The following is a 14,345-nucleotide window of genomic DNA, read 5'->3' on the forward strand; positions in this document are numbered from 1 at the left end:
CCGCCACATTACGGGTTTCCTCGCGGGTGGCGGAATGCACGTCTGGTCGAGACCAGACGTGCATACCACCACCCGCGAGCAAACCAGGATGCTAACAACGGACCAGTCATTAACGGGTCCATTGTTAGCATTCTCCCCATTCCCATTGAGCCCTATGAGGGTTCAAATGGGAATGGGGATGTACCGGGTCCGGTTCCTGAGAATGGGAATTACCAGGCCCGCTAAAGTCAGCATGGCCCAGTAATTCCCTATTTCTGGGACCTGGACCCGGTACCCGGTTTGGGGGTAGCCATGCCGGTAAGAACGGCATGGCTACCTCCAAACTCCTAATGAGGCCCATTGTGTTATGTATGGTGATTCTGCAAGAGACAGAAATGCATCCCTTGTGTTTTTGATTGCTTGGGTCCCATGGAGGCTGAAGTCTCATAGGAAGATGTTGGTTGAGAGAGAGAATGAAGCTGCAGATAGTAAGTCTGTAATCTTTTCTAGTAAAGTATCATATCTCTGAGGTAGCCTCTAGATTACCTGAAAGGTGTTTGAGTCCGTGTGTGATGGAACGATTTGGCAAGTGAGTGTTTCCATTAAATCTAATGTCAATTTTGTGGCTGACTTCCACTCCTCCTCCACTTTTCCCCCAATGGTCAACTAGTTGGGTGCTGTATCCGGTTGGGACAAAGGCATCAACAACATGTGGGAGGTTGGTATGAGCCAGGTTTTGGTAATGAAGATACAATCAACTTTATTGGTGGTGATCAATTCCGAAATGGCTGTTGCATTTACGATGGCTGAGAGGGTGTCAATTACAATTAGCACCCGAGGTGGGGGTGCAGCCAATCAAGTTTCCATGGAATGTGGGCTGAAACCTGTAATCTCAGCCCGCGCTTCACGGAACCCGCAAGCTGCCTCCTTTGCCGCAGGCCTCCATCTTCACCGCTGCCCGCCCCTATATTTTTTTTAAAACTATGTCCCAGCCACCCTCCCTATCCCCACTTACTTGATTGCGGTAGCAGTTGCCAGCCGCCGCCAGAGCAACTTCCCTTTTTCAAATGCCATGGTCACAAAAGACGGGCTCCGTACGGAGCCCTGTCTTTGATTACCATGGCAGCCATTCTGGATCAGTATCTCCATTCACTGAACGGCATGTGTGTAGCGTCCCGTTCAATGAATGAAAATACTTTCTTTTAGCACCCTGGGTTACTGCTTTGGTAACTGCTTTGGTGCTAATGGCCTTAACACCTGCACCCTCTCTAGCATGCCAGATTGGGTAGTAATGGACCCGGAACCCCCTTTAAAGTCCCTCGCTCTGCTCAGGCCTTTAACTCGGGCCCTGGGCCGATAACAACGGATTGGGTGTTAATGCCCCATTAAATAGCATGAATGGCATGAGGGGGAAGAGCAAGCAGTGAGGAGTGAGATTTGGAGAAGGCTGGCAGGGTTAATGCGTAGTGTAGATAAGAGCATTTTCCTGGGGTAGCCACTGAAGAGTGTCAGGATGAGCAGGGGATTTTTAAAGATGGTTATGTTTTACTAGTAGAAGTATGTTCAGCCCTTGGCACTGCCAGGCCTGCACGGGCATAAATGGGCAGCATCTTGATCTTTTTACATCCTTTGCTGACGATGCTCATCGAAGAGAACATCTACAGGAGCATGGGTAAATGAACCCTGGCATAGACCAGGTTGTTCGTGGAAGATGGTAAGATAGGGGGGAGAACGAGGTCATGGAACTTGCACTCACTGTGCACTGTTGCTGGAGTCTGGATTGGCTTAAACCACTGGTGTCCCTAAAGAGAAGTCTGAAGGGGTATGGCCAGCTGTGGATGGCGGGCAAAAGACGGGAGTATGAGGTTACATGACCTTCTTTCACCGCCTCTGCTGCTGGAGTATGGACTGGCTTACATAATTTCCTAAATGATGCAAAAGTAGACATTTGTGCATTACATGAATCCCGAGGTATGCATGGTCAGCAATGAATGGCATGCAGAAGGTGGGAGGAGTGAGGTCACGTTTGGTTGGCTTAAATGTGATGCAGGGAGAAGAGGTTCCATACCTTTGCAGGCTCTATCGAGATCAACCAGGAATTGCCTCTTTTTTCGTCTGCCTTTCGCTTTGGAGACCTGGGTTAGAGACATCCTGTGATCAAAAAGTAAACATGAAAGGTGCAGAGCTAAGCAGATGGGTGAGAAAGGGGTATGATCTAGATCACCTGCACAAGCTAACAAACTGCAAAAGAAATGAGGCTGGATGGCAGCTTAAGTAGGGAAAGAAAGGTTAATTTAAGAAATAAAGTGTCAAAAATAAGCACCAAATACTTAGCTGTCACTAACAGTTGGGTAGATCAGAGGTCACATGACCTAGATCTGCTTTCACCAGCTGACCTACTGTGATTGGTCAAGATCCTCCAGTGTATATGTGTGTATGTGTGCGTGTGTGTGTTTGTGCATGTTTTGCTTAGATAATGCAACGTTTGCTTTTCACTCTGCTTCTTCTGGTAATTCAGAGACGCCTGACTGGTTAGCCCATAAATAGAAACATAGCCATGGAAAACTTCACAAAAAGAGTTGAACAGGACCCTTAAGCATTCTTCCTCAAATTCGCACAGATTGTGGGGGATGAGAAGCAGTCAGACTGTTCCTGAATTACCACAAATCACGTTGAACGCTGTGAACCGCAAAGGAGGTGTGAAGATCTGAAGACCGTTGAGGTGATTTGTGGTGCAGTAAAGGAAGCCACAGGCATTGCTGCTGTACTTTGATACCAACAAACAACCCCAATAAATCCTAAACACTGACTAAAAGAAGTAGTGTTAGTAGATCTCACAGTTACCACCCCTGGCGCGCAATAGGTTTTTACCGAAAACTATAACTCGCACATTTGTAGTGATAAACTATACAGGACTTGAAAAATGTTTTAGGGCAAATGTAATCCAAGGAAACATACATTACATGACTCAATATATTCCACAGGAAAAGGAGTTGTACAAACAAACAAAATACTAAAGTCTTGCAACCTGAAGGAAATCTGTCTTTCTCAAATTCCATCTAAACAAAAGGAAAACATAAAATGCCAACAAGGATAAGATTACTGTAACATTCTGCATTTGGAGAACTAGAATGTGGAACACTTGATGTAGATTTGAATCAACATGGATCTTTTATTAGAATGTCCATTTTAGAAAGGCAGAATAACAGAAAGAGAGCTGACTTTGAGTAAACCAGTGGGGCACACACTTGCTCTTGAATAAAGACGAAGAAACATACTTACCTGTGTGCTGCATCCTTTCAATGGTGATGTGCTGGACAACGCCAGGTCCTCACTGAGCACTGGTATTGTGAACCTTGTTCTCTCTGCGTTTTGCATTATTGTTGCTTTCATTACTGAAGAAGCATCCCGTTTGCCCCTCGCAGTAGGATAGCCTGAAATACGAGGCCAGCCATGGTACCTGCATTAAAGTGATAGGTGCCCCTGTATTGTTTCTGGAGTGAGCTGTGAATCAGCTACAGTGACTGTCCACCAGGGCCTTACCTGGAGCCACTGTGAATAACCTGCCCTGTGCTGCTTTACTAGTGCAGCAGTGTGGTTCCAGCATTTAATTGTTTGGAGCATTGTTCATATTTTTTTGGGGGTTGTCCTTATTACTGAGCTGAGGCGAGACGCTTGCGAGCCCTTGAGCATGCCCTGTGCCAGCACATAGGGTTCCTTGTTTGGCACATGGGGTTCCTTGTTTGGCACATAGGGTTCCTTGTTTGGCATGAACGTTGTGTTGTTACGCGAGTGTTGTGCCGGCACACTATGGTTTTTCCTCTGTGGCATTGGCATTATGTTGCTTATGCAACAAAGTGAAGCATTGAAGGAGAGCATCATTGCCTGTCATGCGACCTATGTGCTTACACGCTGCGCTCTTCCTTTGGTGTGAGCGTTACGTTCTTACAGCAACAAAGTGGAGCATTGAAGAAAAGCATCCTTACACGTGGTCATGTCGGCAGCGGCCATCCTGAGAGCTTAGATAAGAATGCACTGCGTTTTAGTCTGGTGCTGACATTTGTTTGTTACAGCGATCTGTTTAAACATTGAAGGAGAGTGGATACCAGCAATCAGATTAAACTTTGAAGGAGAGTGGATGTTGTGGTGAATATTTTTTCTGAATAATTATTGCAATCAGAGACAACACACTGTGCAGGTACCTTTGTGTGACTAAGTTCTTGATTCGTAAACTGGAGATCTATAGATGATGATCTCTCAGTGAGGTCACATAAGAATACTGACTGTACCGGTGGGAAAAGTTGCTTTATGTTTTCAAGTGTCTTTGCTTCCAAACGCTGCCAAACCCACTTGAATGTCAAATATGTGCATGTATTGGTGTCTAAAATGAGTATTTGAACCATATGTAACATAATTTTAATTCACACTTTGGAGAGTTGTATGCCAAAGTGGATCTTCTTGTATACTAGTATTGTTACTACTTACTGCATCTCACATCCCTATGTTTTACGGTTGCCTATATTAGGGTGAAATGAAGTTGCTTGGTACATTTTCCTGTAGTTCCTTAGTACACTTTATTGTTACATCAGGTTGTGATAACAATAGGAACTAATAGGATCCACTGGTGTCCCATCGCCCAGGCTCTCAAGCCCTCGAACTGCCTCAGTTGGAACCTCCACCAGTGTTACATACAAACATTCCACAATGACATACAGAACATTCTCACAGGCCACTCACTCACAGAAGCACTATAAAAAAATAGGGCCCCTATAATTCAAGAGTGTAATATTTATTCCATCTTTCAACATACAACATGAAACGAGTACCACCTCCCAATTACTTTTTAGAGAGTCAAGGCAACCCTAGCATTCCTTGGAAGAGGTGGAAGAAGTGTTTTGAACACTATGTTTTCTTTATACATGATCTGAATTTTGCTAGTGAAAGAAAGAAATGTCTACGTTTGCATCATTTAGGAAATTATGGGCAGGGACACTTTGAGAATTTAACTTGATTTATGAGTCCAGTGGATTATCAGAATATGAAAAATGCATTATAATGCTGGACAAACGTTATGAGAAATCTACCAGTATTATTTTAGAGAGATATAATTTCGATAAAAGGAAGCAATAAGCAACCAAGTCTGTGGAACAATACATCACAACTTTGAGGGGGCTAGCCACTACATGTGAGTTTTATGTTACACTCAATTAGAGAATTCCTGATCAAATTATGCTGATCAATTTATTTTGGAGAGTGCTGACAGTAAGGTGCGAGAGGCCTTATGGTCAAAAAGTAATCCTTCCCTTGAGGAAGTACTCGGAGTTGCAAAAGAGGTTGAACACACTCACACTTGTGTCAGTGAATTAGAGAAATGAACAGAGGGTGATGTAAAGAAAAGTGATGATATACAAGTCACAGAGGTATTGCCATACAAGGTAAGAATTAGATCTGTTGTCAAAAAGAAAAGGACTAGATTTAAAGAAAAGAAAGAAAGTAAAAGATGTTTCCATTGTGATAGTATTTATCACTTTTCCAATAGCGATAATTGTCCTGGAGCCAGAGCCCTTTGTAAGAAATGTAATAGGAGAGGTCATTTTAATAATAGTTTCAAGACAAAGAAAGACAATGTAGAATGTGTTGACAAACTGTGTGATGATTCTGAAGAATGTGCCTATTTTGTAGAATAAGAAGTGATTAACAGCATAGTTGATGAGGACGCTGCTACAGAGAAACCAATGTCAACAGTTAACATACATGGTATAGAATTTGAAATGGTTATAGATCCGGTTGCAAAATGCACCTAATGCCCAAAAGAATTCTTGTGAGTAAGATACATAAGAAATGTCATCTCAAAGGGGTAGATACCATACCAGTGGCATATTTATTGAGCTGGTCCCATCAAAAGAGATTACAAATAAAAGTAGACCCCAATGCTGAAGAACCTCTGTATGCGGTGGATGCAATGAATGGAAGTGTAACCTCAGGTTGTGTATCTTCAAGTTTTGAAAATCATGAAGTTTTCAAGGAAAGATGAGTCTGTTTCAAAGGATACATGCACAAGATTAAAATGAAACCCAGTTGTGTCCATTTAGTGCAGAAGGCGAGATTGGTTCCCATAAATCTCAGACTTACCGTTAAGAAAGAACTTGAAGAAATGGAGAGGACTGATTCATTGAGAGTACAGACTCCTCTGAATGTGTTTCTCCTCTCGTAATTGTACACAAACCCAATGGGAAACTACGATTTTGTGTTGATTTACAGTCAGTAAATAGGTCAGTTATACCTGATAGATATCCATTACCAAATATTACAGAGATTGTAGGTATCATTAAAGGGGCCAACATTATGAGCACATTGGATTTCAGGTCTGCGTATCATCAAATAGTACTACATAAAGACTCCAAGAATGCCACTGCGTTTATTACACCGGAGGGATTGTTCCAATGTAAATGCATGCCATTTGGTCAAGTATCTGCTGCTGCAGTTTTCCTTAAGGGTTATTTATCAACGGCTCCATGTTATCCGGGAAGTTCTGTGTTTTCAGGATGATGTGCTAACATACACTCAAACCAAGGAGGAATAGGATAGGAGATTAATGAAAATTCTAGATATTTTTCTGAAATATGGTTTAAAACTTAGCAAAGAGAAGAGTACATTTCAAAGAACTGCAATTTAGTACATGGAACACAGCATTTCTAATTGTGTGGTCTCAGGTCAAAAGTGGAGCTTGTAAATAACATTCTGAGTTTTCCCAGTCGAACTGACAAAGCACAAGTGGTTTCTTTTTAGGAATGGCAGACTACTATTCTAAATGTATTCTAGGTCTAGCCACAATGTCTTTGAACATGAGAAAACTATTGAAAAAGGATGTAAAATTCCAGTGGGATAGTACATATGGAACAGAATTGCAGGACATCATGTCTGCCTTGAACAAAGCCACAACAATCAATAGCTATGATCCAAGTAGGAGAACTATAGTATCCACAAATGCCGGCAATCATGGGTTGGGGGCCATTTTAGCTCATGTGTGTGTGAAGAGAAGGAATGTACTGTATCATTTGCCTACCGAGTGTTAAATAAAGCAGAAAATAATTACTCAACTATTGAGAAAGAATTCATGGCTATATATAGCCCTATAAAATGGGCTATAGACAAATTATGTCCATTCTTGTGGGGTGTGAAGTTTACAATTTGTGCAGATCACAAACCTTTAAAGATGATTTCAACTACCAAAGGTTTAGATAAGGTATTCTCCAGAATTAGAAAGTAGGTTGCCAGTCTTCAAGCTTATGTATGGGATGCTGAGTGTGTACCAGGAGTAAAAACCAAGGAGGCCGATTGTTTTTCTATATTGACAAAAGTGGTTGAAGAACAAGATGCAAGTGCTGATGTCATAGATGATCATATTTTGGAAATAGAAATAAATAAAGATGTGGTGTCAGAAGAAGAATGTCTGGAGGCCATGCCGACGGATGAGGTAATGAGAGACACCGAAGGAGCACATTGATTGTCGAATGAAAATTCATGAAATAAGGAAAAGATCCATACCTGATGCAGTAAAGTTCGTTTTTGATGAGCTAGGGTGGAAAGGGGTTGTGCTAATGAGGGGGGAAAAGTTGTTTCCTCCCAACGATGTGAGAAAAATTATGTTGGCCAGAGCTCATGTGGGCCATCAGGGTATGAAAAAGACAAAACAGTTGTTGAGGCAAGACTGCTGGTGGCCAGGCCTGGATTTACCAGTGGAAAGATTGGCCAGAGACTGTCATATATCAGGCAAAACCTCAGTTACGAGAGTGGAACCAATGAAATTAATGTCTATTTCAGAGTTTCTGTGGGAGTGTGTAGGATTAGACATTGTAGGTCCGATTTGGTGCCGAGGAAGTTTAAGGTATTGTATTGTTTCAATTGACATGCTATCTCATAAGCTTGAGAATGTTGCGTGGTCTGATATCCGCAATCCCTCCACTATGCAAACTGCATTATTTTGAATAATCTATAGACAAGCAAGATCACCTATGGCAATACCAAGCAGCAAACTGGAACAATAGTCCAATTGTTCCCCTATGATGGCACGTACGATGGTAGCGCAGTTTGTAGTATTGAGAAAAGGTTGGAGCTATTCAAGTAGTTTCTGGTGGTATGATGTGCACGAGACAAGACTATTTTCTTGGGTTTTCAGGGAGAGCTCTAGATCTAGGAAGACCCCAGGAGTTTTTTAACTTTAGACTGAGTATTAATGATGCAACCTGACACATTAAAGAATCAATATTCAGGGCTCATTAAACACAATTGGGGATTAGTACCCAGAACCATTATTTCGGTTTTGGCATCATTGAGCGTGAGTTTACTGGCTCGCATCCATGATTGGAACTGATCGTAAATGCAGTTCAAATACAGGGAGTCGATGGCATAGATCCTTGTAAGAGGAACAAGGCATTGCTTGTAGTCTGCATAATTGGCATAAATAATGCCTGCTTCATCCAGCTGTTTGAACAAAGGAGGCATAAATATGCTGAAGAGTGTAGGCATCACCCAAGAGCCCTGTGGAACCCTGCATGTTACAATTAACTTCTCTGCCCTAGCCTCATTGAAAAAGACCCTAGCCTTACGTTCTGCAAGAAAGGACTTCAGCCACACTGTGGCTGATGAGGAGAAATGAGCTACATAGTCTATCCGCAAGTATGGTGTGGACCACTAAATCAAAAGCTGTGTATAGATCTAATAGCACAAGCATAGCTGTATTACCTTTCTCCATGATCTTAAATATGTTATTTTTTCAAGTCGAGTAAGGTTGATTATGTGCTGTGCGCAGGACTGAAGCCTGATTGTTTCCACATGAGGATGTCATTTTCCAGAGGAACCTCCTCAATTTGGACCTGAGCAACATTTTCAAGTATCTTGAGCAGGTAAGGAACGTTAGTAGGATTGGCTTGGTAGGGTAGGTTTGAGAAGCATGAATTTTCAGACTGTTAAAAATAACATTATAAATAAACAATTGCAGAATAAGGAATGTTTTGATATCAGGAAAGCTGTGAAAGAGAGGGGGTTAGAAACAGAAGATGACATATGCATCAAGCTCCTTCAAAGGAGGAAAGAAGGAGTGGTGAATTGGTCATAACTGATTACAGTGGTAAAAGTAGCCGTCAGAACTTCTGATGGTAAAGTCTGGAAAAAAAATAAAGTTTGTTGCAGTCGGTGTTACCAATGCGATAAAAAGAAGTTGGAGTTCAGTACTGTACTTAACAATAAAGATGGTGGTCATCCAAGGAGAGATTGTTTCGAACCCTTATACCTGAGGGTATATGTGGAATGAACAGCTAACACTGTGGGGGTAATTCATAGAATTCAGCGCACAAGTGGCGCACGCGGCTGGCGCACAGTGTGCGCGTGCGGCAGTCTGCGCGAGCCGCGTGTGCCAAAATCCATTTCCGCACACAGCGTATTCATGGATTTTAACATCCAAAACCAGCCGTGGCACAGGGTGGCGCTGCGACCCTGCAGCAGCACCAGTTACGCCCCCAACCCTTCCCCGTGCACCATCAACAGTGCACAAATCCCGTACATGGTGCACAGGCCAGTGGACCAGCATACAGCCCCCCAACCACGACAAAGTCAGTAAAAATCCCTGCGCACCCCTCCGAATACACGTACCGCACTGAGTGGGAAGTTTTACACGTGATTGGCCCTCTGCGAGTGGGGTACGTGTATTTCGGGAGTGCGCGGGAAGTTTCAAACGCGATTGGCCCTGTGCGAGCGGGGTACGTGTATTTCGGGGGTGCGCAGGAAGTTTCACACATGATTGGCCCTCTGCGAGTGGGGTACGTATATTTAAGGGGTGCGGGGGAAGTATCACACACAATTGGCCCTGTGCGAGCGGGCTACATGTATTTCGGCGGTGCGTGGGAAGTTTCACATGCGATTGGCCCTCTGCGAGCGGGGTATGTGTATTTTGGGGGTGCGCGGGAAGTTTCACATGCGATTGCCCTCTGCGAGCGGGGTACCTGTATTTCGGGGGTGCGCGGGAAGTTTCACACACGATTGGCCCTGTGTGAGCTGGGTACGTGTATTTCGGGGGTGCGCGGGACGTTTCACATGCGATTGGCCCTCTGCTAGCGGGGTATGTGTATTACTGGGGTTCGCAGGGAGTTTCACATGCGTTTGGCCCTGTGCGAGAGGGGTACATATATTTTGGGGGTTCGCGGGGAGTCTCAAACGCGATTGGCCCTGTGCAAGCGGGGTTTGTGTATTTCGGGGGTGTGCAAGAAGTTTCACACGCGATTGGCCCTGTGCAAGCGGGGTACGTGTATTTCGGGGGTGTGCGGGAAGTTTCACACGTGATTGGCCTGTGCGAGCCTGGTACGTGTATTACTGGGGTTCGTGGGGAGTTTCACACGCGATTGGCCCTGTGCGAGCGCGGTACGTGTATTTCGGGGGTTCGCAGGATTTCCACACGCGATTGGCCCTGTGCGAGCGGGGTACGTGTATTACTGGGGCTCGCGGGGAGTTTCACACGCGATTGGCCTGTGCGAGCGGGATACGTGTATTACTGGGGTTCGCGGGCAGTTTCACACACGATTTCACTGTCAGAGCGGGGTACGTGTATCCAGTGGGGTGCGCGGGGAGTCCCACATGTGAATTGGCAGTGTGGGTCCTCCCAGGTGTGCCCTCTACTCCCTCCACGGCACCTGCAGGCAGCCCACACCACAGGGGACTACCCAGCACCCCTGGTCATATCCCGCAGGAAGCCCATCCACCATGGGCATGCCCCCCAGCCAGCCCACATGTCACCTTGCACTAGTGATCACCAACTCATGTCCCCCTGCACTCCCACCCCCCAGCAGTGAAGGGCACCTGCCAGCAGGCCCCGACTCATGTCCCCCAGCGCCCCACCCACCCAGCAGTGAGGGGCACCTGCCGGCAGGCCCCGACTCATGTCCCCCAGCACCCCCACCCACCCAGCATTGACAGGCACCTGCCAGCAGGCCCCGACTCATGTCCCCGAGCAGCCCCACCCACCCAGCATTGACAGGCACCTGCCAGCAGGCCCTGACTCAGGCCCCCAGCAGCCCCACTTACCCAGCATTGACGGGCACCTGCCAGCAGGCCCCGACTCATGTCCCCCAGCACCCCCACCCCCCAGCAGTGAGGGGCACCTGCCAGCAGGCCCGACTCATGTCCCTCAGCACCCCCACCCACCCTGCTTTGACTGTTCCTGGGCCAGCAGATCAGAGGGGGAATGCAGTCCTGCAGCCTCAGGCAGTGCCAGCACAGCAAGGTGCAGATTGCCTTGACCCAAACAGGTGTGGTGACCGCCGACGCGGTGGCCGTGTGCCACCAGGCAATACTGTATGGGAAAACTCCATGTACAGTATAGCCGCACAATAGGGAGCATCGGTTGAAATGATGGCTTAGGCAAGGGAAAGGGTGGCCACTTCCATTCTCCCCCCTGAAAGGCAGATGGAGCTCCAACAGCAGGCAACAGAGTCCATTTGCCAATCAAACAGGGAGGACATGTTGGCGTTCAACAGGGACCAACGGGTGGCACTGGAGACTCTGCGCAAAGCCATATCTGTAGAGTCCCAGGGCCACAGGGAAGCCCTGACGTTAGAAATCCATTTCCTCAGGTAGAATCTGGTTGAACTTGAGGCTTCCCGAAATTTTAGGGCAGAACAGCAGCTGGAGCAGCTCACACGTTCACTCTCAGCTGAGCTCCAGGCAACATGTGAGGAGATCCGGGCATCACGCAAGGCCATGCATGCAGAAATGCAGGCAACCCGTTAGGTGCTGCATGGGGATCTCCATACTATCATCCTCCAGAAGCATACCTTCCACACCCGCATGCTTGCTGCCATGGAGGACCATACCAGGGCTTTGCGTGGGCTGCCTCTCATAGCACCGGCACCTCCTGATGTAGCAGCAGAGGGTGAAGAGAGCGACAGCAGTTCTCCCACATTAGCGTAGCGTGCAGGCCATGAGCCCATGGAGGTATTTCTTTTTCCGCAACATCCATGCAGGTGGGTGTTGGGGTGCACCCTGTCCTTGAACCTCCTGGGTGCCCCCCTCCCCACCGGTCCACACATGGGCATTTTTGTTTTTTGTATTTTTTTTTTTTTACAGTGTGTTGCCTTGTGTGGCTTCCGTGGGCATCCACTGTGTATTCCAGCTGGGCACATGCAGGCTTGTCCTGTCTTTGGGTTAGATGCTTGGGTTCCTGACACACACACCCCTCCTGCTTCACCTTTCCATGGGCTTGCAAAGGGTGTGACCAAGTGACAGTAACTTACACAGTGACATTGGGCTCCCATGAGCTGTGTGGGCAGTCTGTAGTCAAAACTGTGTGTACATCCCTAGTGGGGATTGTTGTTGGATTGAACACTGCATGGTGTATTGATATGTGCTTGTGCATCCATGTCTTTCTCCTTATTCACATGTACCTTCTTCATGTCTTTACAAGGCCGTCTCCTTTGCAGATGCAGTTCATGTTGTATGCAGTTCACTGACACATTTGCCGGACAGCAACACTCTGCAGTTGGAAGTGGTCGATGTGCTGGCTTAGTCAGGTTGTGAGACTTGCACTACTTTGATTTTGTACTGTCATATTTTGACTTTGTTTCATCCTGTGTTGCTGTTCTGTGTTGCTGGTAAGTATTTGTTCATGTGTGCTGTTTCTTATTGATTACTGGGAGCATATTGTCTGTGGCCTGTTTACGTTTGGAACAGTGCACTTTGTGACACTTGTGTCATGTGTTGTGCATTCATTTTGTAGGTTTCACATTGCATGACATGCCATGGTGCGTTGTGTAGCTGAGATGGGGAGGGGTTGGGTGACATGGCACTATTTTCATGGTGTATTTTTCAAGGGGGTAGTAATGGGTAGTAATTCATGCAGCTTGAATGTTTGTTTCTTTTTTCACAGAGCATTGGTTGTATTTAAGTAGGAAGGGATTCACACAATGTAACACTTCCAGGTGACCAATCTCAGGCTGGTATGGTTGTGACAGTTGACTGTCCCTTATGTCATCATCATTGATTGTCAGCTGGTATGTGCCAGGGCTGTGTGCACTCCACACAGTAATTAGCCATCAGCTGTGTACGGGCTGCCTCACGATGTGCCTTTTCACCTCCCATGCGCAGCGGGCATGCATGTGGTTGGGGATGTGGGGGCACCACCATGTCCACCCGCAGGCCCCGGCAGGTTGCAACGTTGTGCAGGACACATGCTGCCACTATGATCCTGCACACTACTAGGGGCGCGTATAGCAGCTGCCCACCAGAGCGGTCAAGGGAGCGAAAGCGTGACTTGAGCACTCCGAATGTGCGCTCCACTATGGCCCGGGTTGCAATATGGGCTGTGTTGTATCTTACCTCAGGTGCTGTGGTAGGGTTCCCGAATTGGCGTCATCATGTGGGTGCTCAGAGGGTAGGCACTGTCCCCTGGGGAGGTGACGATGGGTATCATTAGTGGGGTTGTGACATTACTCAGTATCTGACATGCATGCATGTGCAGAGGCAATTATACTCACCAAGCAGCCATGTATCGCCATGCCACCCAGCTTCTAGGTGCCGCTTTAGGGGTGACATTCTGAAAATGAAACTATCATGGGTGCAGCCTGGATAGTTGGCATATACTGAGGTGTTGATTCCATTGGCATCACATACTACCTGTACGTTGATGGAATGCCAGTGCTTGTGGTTTCTATAGATGTGCTCAGTTGCCCTGGGTGGACGTAGAGCCACATGGGTGCAATCAATGGCACCTAGCAGTTTGGGGAAGTGTGTCACCCCGTAAAGGTCCTGGACGGCAGCCTGCCTTTCTGCAGGTGTTCTGGGCATGTATATGTGCCTGCGGACTGAGGGGCGTGCAGTCATGATGGCCAACACCTGGTGTAGGCAGCGTGACTGCGTGGCCTGTGAGACCCCCCCCACACTATGGCACTTGTCCGCTGAAATGAACCCGGCGCCAAGAAGTGCAGTACATTGAGCACCTTTTCCAAGGGGGGCAGTGCTTGGGAGCACAGGGTGGGTGATGTGAGGTCATCCTCCCACTCACTCACCAGGTCGAGTATTATGTGTGGTGGAAACCTGTACATCCCATACACCCAGTCATCAGGCATCCCAAAAAGGCTGGTCCTGGGTGTAAAAATGCAGGGCCTGGCGATCCTCCTCCTCCTGCATTGTCCCACGACCACTGCTGCGAGGAACGGTATATTCATCGTAGCGTCTCAGCTTGTTTGTTGTTTGCGCAATCTTTTATGAACTCTGGCAATGAATTTAATATCTTCCTACACAAGGCCATGCCCGACTTGGATGAAAGGGTAGCCTGGCCTATGTACATTATGTTCTGATCAAAAGCTCAACTGTGGGGG

This window comes from Ambystoma mexicanum, chromosome 2p (genome assembly GCF_040938575.1).
Source record: "Ambystoma mexicanum isolate Mex_15411 chromosome 2p, UKY_AmexF1_1, whole genome shotgun sequence".
NCBI classification, from domain to species: domain Eukaryota; kingdom Metazoa; phylum Chordata; class Amphibia; order Caudata; family Ambystomatidae; genus Ambystoma; species Ambystoma mexicanum.